Raw genomic sequence first — 14,296 nt, forward strand, 5'->3', positions numbered from 1 at the left:
GCTTTGTTATCCCCGCTAAATTGCTTGTTCCTCTAAAACAAGTAAATGTTTTTGTTTTTCACGTTTCGGATGTTCGTTCAGATTTCGGAAGATAATGTCAACCTAACCCAAACCTCCTGGGACCTTCGAGAACACCGTACGACTGTCCAGAGTTCATATCAAACAAGCTGGCAGTCTAGTGAATAGTATTTAGAACTAAACTACTTCCACATGAACTACCTAAGAAGAATTCAGGCAAGACAAAATGATGAGGCCTGGAAAGCCATTTTGTGACTGAAAAATAATGTTGGAACCTGAAATCAATGTTGGGACATGGACATCTATGCTGAAGACTAGAAATCAAAGTTGGGACTTGAAAAGAAAGCTTGGTTGGTGCCTGGAAATCAGTTTCGGAACATGAACATCAATGTTGGAGCCTGGAATCAATATTGGGCCCTAGAAATCAATGCTAGGGCAACGAGATCAATGTTGGGGCCTAGAAATCAATGCTAGGACATGGAAATCAATGTTGGGACATGGAAATCAATGCTAGAACAAGGAAATCAATGTGGGGGCCTAGAAATCAATGTTAGGACATATAAATCAATATCCGGGGCCTAGAAATCAATGTTAGGACATGGAAATCAATGTTGGGGCCTAGAAATTAATGTTAGGACATGGAAATCAATGTTGGGGCCTAGAAATCAATGTTAGGACATGGAAATCAATGTCCGGGACTAGAAATCAATGCTAGGACATGTAATTTAATGCTAGGACAAGGAAATCAATGTTAAGGCCTGGAAATCAATGCTAGGACATGGAAATTAATGTTCGGGCCTAGAAATCAATGCTAGGGCATGGAAATCAATGCTAGTGCATGGAAATCTATGTCTGTGCCTGAAAAGTCTTGATGGGGCCTGAAAGGAAATGCTGTTATACATGTCTTCTCTACTCTTTTCCTGACGTTTGGTAAAGCCCAAGTGAAACAGTGAAAAATTATACTATTGAAATATTGTTTTTTAAAAACTGTCATAAATACTTGGTCATTTTGACTTTGATATAAACTCACAGAATTCTAATTTTACCAAGGCCGATGTCTGTATATTTTGTAATCTTATGAAGAACAAAACAAGAAACGAACCAATGAACAAATAATGGAGACGGTTGAGGCTTTCGGTTATCTTGTATCAATATCAATATGTGGGAACTTAATCCAATAACAAAAAGTCATAAAATATAAAAATCAATTTTACATTTATGTTGGATTGTTATCCACTTAATAACCTTTCTCTTGAACAGGCCTGACAATAACCACACAGACTGCTGTTATTAATAGTCCTGCTTTTAAATACACGATAGGTTACTTCCCCTGTCACCTTAGAAAAGTTTTTTCTTTCTTCTATTCACTGCTGAACTAAATTTAAAGATCACAGAAGTGAAATTATGTGCGTCCAATGCGTATTGAGTGTTTTGTTAAAAGGCTACTGATTAAAAAATTATTGACAGGTGGCGCAGTAGGGTAGTGCTCTTTTACAAAGCGAAGAATGTCGGGATTTCTCAAAGTGTAAGCCAAGGATTGCTGGAAAGAAGAAACGGTGTGGTTGGCCGAGAGCTTTTTAAATTTATCATTTGTTTTGTTTTGCTTATTTTCTATTAGAAGCGGCTACTAAAGAAAGACTATGGAACACAGCTGATTTCATGGATGAGGTGGCTTACCCAACGCTCGACTGATTGACCTAATTCTTTGATTGTATTTACGAACATATTTGATATAATGTATGGAAAACGAAAAGCGATATTTTAATCTTATCGTACCTTCATGTTCGTCAATCTAAACACAAATATCCGCACCTTTTTTTTGACGAATTGCTTACCAAACAACAGAGCCACAACAGCCGCTTATGAGTTTGGAAAGACTTCCGAGGGAGATAGCTGGAGATGTCTTACTAAGGTTGTAGGATGTACACATAAAATAGGAAAGCTACTTGGTAGGAGTGGTGTAGACTGCGAGCAGAGAATTGATCACCAGCAGACAACGAACTAGTCTGCGTTGGATTTGTCAAATACTGCATCTCCCTCAAACTTCTTATCTTCTTATCTTATCTAAATTTTATCTTATCTAAATCTTATCTTATCTTATAAAATAGAGATGTTACTTCAAAAAAGAACACGATTACGTCCTACGCAAAGACAAACCTTATTATTATTATGTTAGAAATGAACGAGTAGTCATTCTCTGGCGCTGCCAGGGTCGAGTTTCGCTAAAGAGAAACAAAATTCATCGTAGTCCCTTTAACAGTTTCCACTGAGGAATTTTCTGGTGATGTGGCAGGTCTGCAGCAGTACCGCCCTCTGACAGGCAACGAAGATGTTCCTAGGAATGTTAAGGGCCTTGAAGGTGTCTGTGAGGTCAGTTGTTATTATCCCCTCGGTTGATATAACAATGGGGTATATTGTTATTTTGGACAATTTCCATAGACGCTTAATCTCCAAGCCTAGGTTCCCATATTTTCTTTGTTTTTCTATCTCAGTTTTTCGTAAATTATGAGACAGTGGTACGGCGATATCGATAATGGTAGCGGTTTTTTCTTTTTTATCGATGAACAGCAGATCCGGGCGATTGAAATCTACCGTTTTGTCGGTCAGAATAGGCCTATCCCAGTACAGCAGATGTTCAGTAGACTCGAGAACCTCTTGCGGAGAGTATTTATAATAAGGGGGAGTGTCCTTACCGATCAATTTGTACGTCAAAGCCAGGTGTTGGTGTATTAACTTTGCAACTTGGTTATGGCGACCTAGGTAGGCTGATTCTGATAGGGCTGGACATCCTGCCATAATGTGTTCAATCGACTCGCCCACATTTCCACATTTTCGGCATTTGTCGACAACATTGAGTTTCAGGATATGCTTCTCGTAATTTTTTGTCCTGATTACTCTGTCCTGTATTGCTGTAACAAAGCCTTCTGTTTCAGGGTAGAGATGACCTGCTTTGAGCCATGTTAAGGAAGCAGCCTTGTCGATGTTGTCCCCATGTAATGAAGCCGGAAATTTTCCGTGGAGTGTTTTTTTCTTCCCATTGGCGAATCTCATGCCCTACGTCGTCCAAACCGATATTGACATCAGCATTGTGTAGGTTCAGAGGGGTTGCATCGGAGTCGTATTTCCGTAGGAAGGAAACTAATTTGTTGCTGGAGGCGAGCAGTTTTGAACGTATTTTTAAAACTTGCATCTTACACATTATTATTATTATGTTAGAAATGAACGAGTAGTCATTCTCTGGCGCTGCCAGGGTCGAGTTTCGCTAAAGAGAAACAAAATTCATCGTAGTCCCTTTAACAGTTTCCACTGAGGAATTTTCTGGTGATGTGGCAGGTCTGCAGCAGTACCGCCCTCTGACAGGCAACGAAGATGTTCCTAGGAATGTTAAGGGCCTTGAAGGTGTCTGTGAGGTCAGTTGTTATTATCCCCTCGGTTGATATAACAATGGGGTATATTGTTATTTTGGACAATTTCCATAGACGCTTAATCTCCAAGCCTAGGTTCCCATATTTTCTTTGTTTTTCTATCTCAGTTTTTCTTAAATTATGAGACAGTGGTACAGCGATATCGATAATGGTAGCGGTTTTTTCTTTTTTATCGATGAACAGCAGATCCGGGCGATTGAAATCTACCGTTTTGTCGGTCAGAATAGGCCTATCCCAGTACAGCAGATAATCAGTAGACTCAAGAACCTCTTGCGGAGAGTATTTATAATAAGGGGGAGTGTCCTTACCGATCAATTTGTACGTCAAAGCCAAGTGTTGGTGTATTAACTTTGCAACTTGGTTATGGCGACCTAGGTAGGCTGATTCTGATAGGGCTGGACATCCTGCCATAATGTGTTCAATCGACTCGCCCACATTTCCACATTTTCGGCATTTGTCGACAACATTGAGTTTCAGGATATGCTTCTCGTAATTTTTTGTCCTGATTACTCTGTCCTGTATTGCTGTAACAAAGCCTTCTGTTTCAGGGTAGAGATGACCTGCTTTGAGCCATGTTAAGGAAGCAGCCTTGTCGATGTTGTCCCCATGTAATGAAGCCGGAAATTTTCCGTGGAGTGTTTTTTCTTCCCATTGGCGAATCTCATGCCCTACGTCGTCCAAACCTATATTGACATCAGCATTGTGTAGGTTCAGGGGGGTTGCATCGGAGTCGTATTTCCGTAGGAAGGAAACTAATTTGTTGCTGGAGGCGAGCAGTTTTGATCGTATTTTTAAAACTTGCATCTTACACAATTTGAAGATGTTCTGCAATCCACGACCCCCATCTTTCCTGGGCAGGTATAACCTTATGGTGGAGGACTTGGGGTGTAGGCATCGAAACTTGGTTAGTAATTTTCTAGTGAGTCTGTCAATGTCATGTAGGTCGGTGTCAGTCCATTTGATCACACCGAACGTGTAAAGGAGCACAGGGACGGCCCAGCTGTTTATTGCAGTGATGAGATTACTGCCAGACAGTTTGGTGTTGAGGATTTTATTAACTCTTTGCCTATATTTGCCAAGAAAGTCCTCTTTTAATTTCTTATGGTTTATCTTGGCATTCTGGTTTATTCCAAGATATTTATAAATAGAGGCGGAGTTCAATTCCTCGATGCCTTCAAATTCAATGTTGGTGTTCGTTGCCTTGCCCTTTTTAATGCTTATGATGCCACACTTATCCAGGCCAAAAGACATACAGATATCGTCACTAAAGCATTTTACCGTTTTGATTAAGGTGTGTAATTTTTGCTCGGTTTCTGCGTATAGCTTTAGATCATCCATGTATAATAAGTGGGACACACATTTTGTACATTTAGTGTCAACCCTAAAACCGTTTGTAGAGTCTTGGAGTAATGTAGATAGAGGATTAATCGCTAGGCAGAACCAGAGTGGAGATAGTGAGTCACCCTGGTATATACCTCTTCTTATGTGCACAGAACCTAGTTTATCACGATTTAGGTGCAGGTTTATCTTCCAATTATACATACAGACTTTCAATAGTTGTTTTATTCTTGGGTTGATTCTATGGATGTCCAGGGTTTTTAATAGCCAATCATGCGGAACTGAATCGAAAGCTTTTTTGTAGTCGATGTAACACATGTGTAAATTTCTCTTTCTTCTATTAGCTTGATGCAATATAATACCATCTATAGTTAGCTGTACTTTACAGCCCATCGACTCTTCAATGCAACCTTGTTGTTCATCTGCTAGTAGCTTATGGGCAGAACAAAATTTATACATTTTACTTTTTAAAAGTGAAGTTAATAGTTTATACACCACTGACAGACAAGTGATAGGGCGATAGTTTGATGGTTGGTTCGGATCCCCTTTTTTGGGGAGGAGAGATGTTCTCCCTTCAGTGAGTTCTAACAGCATTGAAGACGGTTCTGATATTAGCTCGTTAAAACTTGATGTTAGTGGTGCATGTACGGCTGTAAGTTTTTTCAGCCAAAAGTTGTGTATATTGTCCGGTCCAGGAGCAGTCCAGTTGTGGGTTTTTGAAATAGCTGCGGAGACTTCCTCAGCTGTGAAATCCTCATCAGACATTTCTGGTATTAGGTTGTTTTTAGTTTGGATTTCCTCGATCCAGTCAGCCTGCACATTGTAATGTAGCGGATCGGACCAAAGCGCCGCCCAGTAGTCGGTAAAGGAGCCGTGTTTAGTGCTATCAATGGTTTGAATTTTGTCAGCACCATTATCAGCTAGTTTACGAAAGAACTGTTTTCTCGTGTGCTGAAATAAAGCGTTATGCTCCTTTCTTTTGGTGGTTTCGTTGTAGCGCTTTAACCTAGCTCCCTTTAGTTTAGCTTTCTGTCTCAGAGTATCTTTCAAACATAAGAGTCGTGCGTGGCTATCACAGTCCGTCAATTTGATTCCAGTTGTTCTTAGTATTGTCTTTATTTTATTAAGTATTTTCGCAGAATGATTGTTTCCCAGATATTGTCCAATTGTATCCATTTGGCTCCTCAGTTGATTTATATTGTCTTCAAGGCGCCTTTTCCATGCTGGCACATGTTGTTTTGGTCTTTGATTAATTGGGCCTAGCTCGAAGGTCTTTTGTCCAGAGAGCTCCGTGACAGCCACAGCGGCGCAGTATATAGCGAGGTGTGTCTCAAACAAGTTTCTTGGTGTTTCAAAATGGTTGGCTAAGACTTTATTTATTTCATTAATATATGTGTTTGTCTCTTTCTTGACGTTTAGCTTGGGGATACGAGGCCTAGAGTTAAGATTGGTGTTTTTATATCGGTCTATAAGATTAGAAAATTTTGAGTGTAGCTCATTGCTTATTGCCGATGTTGGGTCATTCTCTTGTTGGTTGGGTGTTCTACTAATGTCTTCGTTGGTCGGCTGTGTGGGCGTGTCGTTTATGTCTGAGATGAGCTCTTGTATATGAAGCTCATGACCTACTTCCCTTCTTATCACGTCAATTTCTGCAGGGGTCAAATAACATTTTTTCATTATTACAGATCTTCTGTCTACAACATTCTGCTCTGTAAGGTTTAGATTAGGGTATAATTTGTTAAATTCCAGGGAGAGTTTTTGCCTATAACCTGGGAGAGGTTTATCATCACAAATGTTTACACGGAAGAACGATTTGATTATGTCTATATTCATTTCTCTCGTCCATTTGATCCTTTTGGCTCCTCTTGTTCTACCACCAACAGCACCTCTCAATTGTGTGGGGTGCGAGTCAGGGAGTAGACCGACCTCTTGTGTTTGGTCATGAGGTTGTGAATTGCCCTCAGTAAACACTCGACTCATTGGTGAATAATAGTTACCGCCTAATTTATTTCATATTCATCGCTGTCCTGGAAGAAGCAATGGGTCCGTTCTATTTCCTCAAAATTCAAAAATGAAGATAAAAAAATTAACGTGCGTTAACTAGTTTATTTTGATCTACTGTCTCAGTAAAGAAGCTTTTTAGATCTAGGTCTAGTAATCATGGAAGTGACTTAGCGAAAATGGCGTCCCTAGCCTAGGATAAGAAGTGATCTTAAAACTAAGAAAGTTTTCAAACCCAATGCATAAAAACATCCTAAATACATGCAGACCTACAACCATGTAGCAGTACTTCAGTATTTGTAAAGTCTAGAGTACAAATACTTCCTTTAGCGAATTATTATTATTATTATTATTATTATTATTACAATAGTGATCGATATTCTTGAATGATACAAAGACAAAATATTTTTTTTAAAAAAAGGTATCGTGGTTTATACTTGATTCCAGTTTTACTACAGTTCAGTGTAGTTCATAAAACAACAAAAACAACAAAAAACAACAAACAAACAAACATGATATTGTGTGGATGTTGATGTCGTCAAGGACGCGAGCTAAGCCTGAACCTAATCAACTACAAAACATTGTTGGTCGAAACAAAAGATGTTTGAGGGTGAATGTCCAGGAACAAAGTGAAAATTGATTATTCGCATATTGTTTTATTATATTTTTAAGCGTGCACTGGGCTTAAATGAAGAAAAAAAAGGTTCACATTGAATCACGTGAGAACCGCTAAACTCTACACAAAGCTACCTTAATAGTATCTCGGATAGTACGTAGTCCTGAACAAAACAGTCTCGCTAAGATACCAAAATATCTACCACCCCACCCCTAACCATCTCTGGCACACACGCAAAATCTCTCCCCCCCCCCAACCACATACATTCCGTCTCATTGGTCTCCCTATACCTTCACGTGAATGTCTCTCTGCTGACTGGAACCTTCACAGTTGATTGGGTCTTCACAACTCCTTCAATCATGACAGCTTTGAGCCTCTCGGCGTTGTCTTGTTCCCAATATATTTAGTGACATTAGTCAAAGGGAGTCGTATGTCTGATCCGCCTAACCTTTTCGATTTGTGTTGTTTTTTTTTATAACTGTATGGCTTCATTGTTGAGCTTCTGACAAGGCTTAGTGTGCCCATATTGGAACGTTATTATTTCAGGGATCTTTTTATGTGTCACCTATATAAACTTGTATTGAACTTTGGATTATTATCTGACACAATTATTTTTCCATTCTAAAATATTATCTTCGATGATCGGTAAGTGCTAATTGTTATCGTATATATAAATACAATGTAAGGTGCATGTTCCTTATAGAAATCAACATCGTTTGACCAATCTTGGCAAGACTACTCTTTAGAGTTTAGACCATTGCTGAGGCCGTAGGATATATTGAAACCATTTACCAAGATTTTACTTTAGTTGTATTGGCTTTAAAAAAAATACTTTTTGAATGAACACAAAGGGGGGGGGGGTACATTTCTCATCGTGTGGCCCTCTTGGAAATGTCTGTTAGGGGAGTCAGATAGGCGAACTGGGTTGGAAACTGTTCCTCCAGTGGGCTCCCACAGCACGTTCTGGCACGCTCACAGGCATTGCACGTGGAGAGGATAAAAGAAAGGCTCCACTGAACGTTCTCATCCGCCACGCCATCCCTCGGCGTGATCAGTACGCCGCGGTGGCTGTTCCTTCCCGATTAGTAGCGGTACATGATGGGAAAACGGGGGAATCTCTCGTGGGTTCGGCTTCCGGCCTCGCAGGCGTGGCTAAAGGAACCGTGTCTCACAACAACGGAGGCCTCTGGACAGAGGGATCGGCGAAGAGCCATCTCTCGTTTCTGGGCTCCGGGTAAAATCCTTCCCATTGGTTAAAGTTCGTAAAAGGGCGCTGGCTCGACCCTTGAAGGACAATCACAGTCATAGAGAAGAGACACTCTTCTTCCAGTATTTCTAATAAAGTATTGTATAAACAACTGCATAGCTTTTTTTTTACTTGAAACGTGAGATATTACCGGGATACTACCAGAGCTAATATCGAGATACTGATAATGTGTTATTACAACATGGTGACAAGTTTATAACTGTTGGCCCTTCAAGGGTTTTTAGTGCTACGGTTCTGACGTCCCCTTCGCGGCCATATTATCGTCGCCATATCGGCCCAATATCTCCATCGCCATCGCGCAATAAAACAGCAGCCCGTCTGCAGGCTGATAGATTTGTGGGTTGATTACAGAGCGGACGAGAAACTTCGATCACGCCATGCCAGCTTTCTCTTTGTTATTTCATAATTGGTAAATTATGAAGACGCACAGCCTTTTAAACAACACAGGGCTCACACCTAACCGGAAGTGATATTTCCTGGCAGACGTGAAACGGTGTTATTGTAACCTTACAAAAAAAAAATAATATCCTAGAAAATAAAAGCAGCATGAAAGAAAAAAAAAAGAAAGCTCTAAGGCCTAATAGATTTGAAATATCGGTGTTAGGGTAAAAACTAGTCTATTGAACTGGTCTACATACCACACGTTTAGTTGTGACAGAAAGCGTTGTGTACGATTAAGATACAAGCAAGGATCAGGGTGTTTTCAAATGGAAAGGCAATCAATTAATCGATAAGACTTTGTTTTAATGTTTTTATTGATAACACTAGGCACACTATCTACTAAATGGAAGAAAAATATTTAGTTTTTCTAAGAAAGCTTGAGACTTGGGATTAAAAAACAACACAACAGTGATTGAGTGAATTTGAGAAACCAACAAATTGTTATATATTGAGGATTTTTTTCTTCTGTTGATTTAAAACTTTGTAGTCTTCATCCGTGATTGTGTCTCTCAATTGAATTGTTCGTGTCGTCATTAACCCTTTAAACTCAGGTAAGATTAGTTTTTAATTGCTTTAAAATGATAAAGAATAACTTTAACACAAACTATCTTTACAGATAACTGGCGTTAGTCATATACAACCCCCCCCCCCAAAAAAAAAAAAAAAAAAAAAAAACAATATGTCTAGGTAGGCGCACTTAGGACATCACGGCCTCATATAGTGTAGGATCCAAGTCCGGTCCCACAAGTTTTAAAAGTCATAGACTTAAACAGAGTTAGCTTTTTTCATATACTGTTGAGGTTGTTTAGTAATAGCCTCCCTGCCCATTACTTAAAAAAAATGTATTAAACTTGAGGCTTACGATTTAATCCCCAGATTACTGGATCAATACATTTACATTAGCATTGACCCCCATGTGATCAAACAGTTGGGCAACCGTAAAGGAAAATGCATTGCAAAAATACATGGTCATTCTGGTCAATAATAAAGCCTACTTCTAGAGTGCTGCTTTACTTACAAACATAAGTTTCAAATTGATTGCCTATTTTTTTTTATAAACCTCTATTCAGCTAGTACCTTCGTGAAACCTTCTGGAAAAAATATGGACACGGATTTTAAAAACAACTCTAACGATTTTCCTAGTTGATGTCTACCGTTGGGTAAAGATTTACTAGCTCGTTGGTCACACTGGGGCAGGGTAAAAAACGTTCCATTTTTGTTTTTTAAACTCACATTAGTTAATTATAAAGAGGAAAAAAAAACCACCACTCTATAATCTGTTTAAAGGATTTTTATTTCTCTACTAAATTTGCTTAATTAATTTTGAAATAATTTTTACATTCTTTCTTTTTTCAATTGTAACATTTTTACTTTACTGACCTCAAGTTTATAATTCTAAATTCTAAGCTTATTACAGAACATCTCGAGCAGACCGTAACGGCTTGTAACAGTATGTAATCATTCTAATCAGGGTAACCTATAATCTGAAATAAAAAGTTCACATCAATCTTGAATCTAACTCGAGACTCTGTCTTACCTCACGAGCTTTAAATTGCAAGTGTCTCTTTACAATTAAGAAACAAGCAAAAGCTAATCTAAGGGGAAGAACTCCGTCCTTAAAACTATATCAATCTTTAATGTACAAGCTATTTCCCTTATTTGATATTATACAAAATAATTAATTACCGATAATTAATTGAATAATTCAGTATTTTTGTTTATTGATTCATGTTTTATTAGGTGCAATAAATAACTGTTTAAAGTATCAACTTGAGCAGAGAATGCGTGAGGGAAAAATAGCATTAACAATTAATTAAGGGGACTAAACCCAACAAATTTAACCATATCTTTGAAAACTAAAGTATTAGTTTCCCTTGTTGGTATCAAACAAAATAATGAATTGACAGTTGACTAATTGATGACTTTTTCTGTTTTGTTTTATGGATTCATGTCTTGTCTATGCCAATAAATAATTATGAAAAGTTTCATGTGGAAGAAATAACGTGTACACACTTTTTACCATACAGACAGACCGACAGACAGACAGACAGGGTGAGTTGATAAAAGCTTAATAAAAATATCAACAACTTGAGAAAAGATTGGCAAATAATAAACATGAAGCCAGTACCCACCCTATTTGTCAATTGTTCACATATCGGCACCTGCAAGGGAAGGTTTAAATGAAGAGTTCCACACTGCCAACTTGGAGCGTTGACATTCCCGATGTTTATATCCTGATTGCACAATAGCATAACAGTATGGAGATAATAAAATGAACAAACAATATACGGTCCTCAAACTTTGAAGTCTACGAGCCTATCTTTCTTATCTTTCAGTTTGTAATCTAGCTATTTACAATCGGATGTACCAAACTTAGAATTGTTCTAATTGTGTTAACAATAGGAAGCCGGTGTCAGACGTAGATCTAGTCATTTATTGTCGTTGTTAATGGAGTCTGTAGAGCGCCAGGCAATCGTGTTCTGAGTTTTAAAACATACGAATAAAGTACTAGGCTTGTAAACTCAAGTAATGGTGATAATAACTGTAGACATATGCTGAAGTAAAAGGCAATCACATAGGACAGAGAAGTGTTTTAAAGCTTGTAAGTATTATTAACCTGATCAAAGCATTTCTTCCGATTCCTAGTATGATGTATGTTAATTGTGTTATTAAGGATTTTTAGTTCGGATATCATTTATGGATTTGTTAATAATTACTTGGTGCAGTAGCATATGCATAATTTGATTTCTTTTTGCTTACTTTGGAAAATAGGCTTTCCTGCATTGGAAAGATGTGGTTTGTTAAAATTTATTTTACTTGGTTCGGTGTCCCTTTAGATTTCAAGGTAATTACATTCGATGACCTGAGCCTAAATCTCCAGCAGATCCTCAGGATTCGAACCCGTGACTATCGAGACCATGGAACAACGGCATCCACCTTTAACTCTTTCTCTCCGTCATAATTCTCCACCTTCCGATGGAATTATATATTTTGCTCATTTGTGTTTCACTACCCTGTTAGGATTAAACTTCAATAACAGTTTTTGTATATAGATAAGGAAATGTTTTATTAGGTATATAATTCATGCTCTTTTTTCTATAACACAAATTAATGTTTATAAAACCAAAAATTAATGTAATTTAAAGGGGCCAAATCAACGTTGGTATCGTCAGTTAGGAGTTCAAAGAGTTAAAAGCATCATCATGTCGATGAAAATGTGCGAGCGTCGTAGGCAGGAAGCTAGAATACAACTTTTCGATAGAGAGAAAGAGAGAAAGAAAAGATCGTTAGAGCAGCATTACGAAAAATTACAGTATAGTAGGACAATATTAGGCGCACTAAAAACATATTGTTTAGTTGGACAAACTTAGGCGCACTAAAAACATATTGTTTAGTAGGACAATATTAGGCGCACTAAAAACATATTGTTTAGTAGGACAATATTATTTCAGTAGAACAATATTAATTAAATTACGCGCATAGATTGATAATACTGTTTGATCGTCTAAGAGCTGAGCCGAAGGCTCATTGAGCTCTAAGTTTGGAAAAAAAAACTGTTTGAGCGTCAAACAGTAAAATAAAACAAACCTGTGTGAACACAGTTCTGTCTGGAAGGGACCCAAGTCAATGCCTATGTAAAGCATTGCTATTTCCGATACATCTGGCCCCCGACGCATGGGCTAGACATGGCCGAAGGCCGAGTGCACCGGGAACCTCCGCAATTTTCCTATATTGTACCAAGCTGACCGTGGAGGGCTCGCCATTAGTGTAACGGTCCCTTGAGGAATGGCGCATGAATTATCGACAGGTTCGTGAGGGCTCTCTTTCAACTCTGCTCCGGGCAATAGGTAAGCTCTCGCCTACCAGAGGACACCCCCAAGAAAGTTTTGTTTCGCCATTCATTTAGCCTAACCACTTCCTCTAATGGTCGTTTCCACCCGGTGCCATGATGAGGCAGAACAGCATACCCGGGAGATTGATAATACAGAATTTCACATATTAAGATTTGGAAAAGACTCTAGATCAACAAGATCAACGGAACAATAGAACATAAAGTAACTCAATAAGTTGGTCGGGATTCTACAAATTGAAGAAATAATCACCACCTGAAAGCTTGAGCCTAAAGCATTGAAACGGGCCAAACCTTATCTCGAATTGTAGATCTATTTGAACGTCTAAACAGTTAGTAAAAGCAAAGGCAATAGCTTTTGAGCGGCCCCAGAAAGGGGATTAGTCGCTATTAGTTATGTGTGTCTGTCCGTCTGTCCGTCCGTCCGTCCCGTTTAGAGCTCGTAAACTAGAAAAGATAGTGAAAATCCTACATCATAATATTTTAGACCATTCAAAGTTCCGATGCAACGGCTTTTTATTTTTCCTTTCTGAATGTGAAAATTTCATTTTTATAAATCAATTATGCAAGCAGTTTGTTTCATAAAAATACACCATTTGTACAACTATTCACTATTAATAGTAACAAACATTGGAGGCTATTTAGTAAGGGAGATGACTATTTACTATATTTTAAACACATTTATGCAAACGATTTTAGATTTTCTGTCAAATAATTTTTTTCTTTACAATTGTATTGCTAAATTAAGTAAGTCCTGTCATACTAATACTACATTTGAATAAAAAAAATGTTTACTTTTTTTTTTAAAGAGAAAAAAAAATTATTAAATATGTTTTTAAGTGGAACATAATTTAAAACAGCAATTAATAAGTAGCTTCTCATATTATCGCGTGAACTGCAGCTGCATAATACCACCATAAAACATTTAACTAAAGGAATTATTTTTTTACGAAATGTTTGTATTTTTCTTGAGGCATCGAATAAGAGATTGACCATTTACAAAACAATTAGATCAATTAGATAATCATTATATGACTTCAGTTAGGCCAGGTTCACATCTAACTTCACCTTCACTTTCACCTATCCCTTGGTCCGCTTGACCGTTGAGACACCACACAAGATCTGTCAACCTTCTTTCTCCATTCTCCCCGTCATTAGCCTTTGATAGAATTTCATTCTGATATTCTTTCTGAAAATATTGAAACCTGCCTTTTTACCTGCCTGGGTTGACCGCTTCATGGGCCGATTTTGAGTTTGTATTTTCACTAAAACTGTCTTTGTAACCTTTTTTTTTCTTAACTAGTAAAGGCTAAAAATTGTAAAATGTTTTTTTTTTAAAA

At 38.0% G+C, this 14,296-nt stretch overlaps 1 protein-coding gene across 5 annotated transcripts in view; it reads left to right on the forward strand.

Moving 5' to 3' along the window:
* Positions 1 to 14,296, forward strand: part of LOC106075239 (protein ANKUB1-like) — a 34,125-nt gene that overhangs the window by 2,600 nt on the left and 17,229 nt on the right. Inside the window, exons 1-2 of one of the 5 annotated variants that reach the window (XM_056006677.1) lie at positions 7,737 to 8,043; positions 9,434 to 9,657. The exons of 1 other annotated variant lie outside the window; for it this stretch is intronic. The gene's annotated coding sequence lies outside the window, so the exon portion shown is untranslated. Of the gene's footprint in view, positions 1 to 7,736; positions 8,044 to 8,606; positions 9,658 to 11,457; positions 11,709 to 14,296 lie in introns of those variants that run through there. 3 more of the 5 variants (XM_056006673.1, XM_056006674.1, XM_056006676.1) reach the window with 3 other exon arrangements.

This window comes from Biomphalaria glabrata, chromosome 12, assembly GCF_947242115.1.
Source record: "Biomphalaria glabrata chromosome 12, xgBioGlab47.1, whole genome shotgun sequence".
NCBI lineage: Eukaryota > Metazoa > Mollusca > Gastropoda > Planorbidae > Biomphalaria > Biomphalaria glabrata.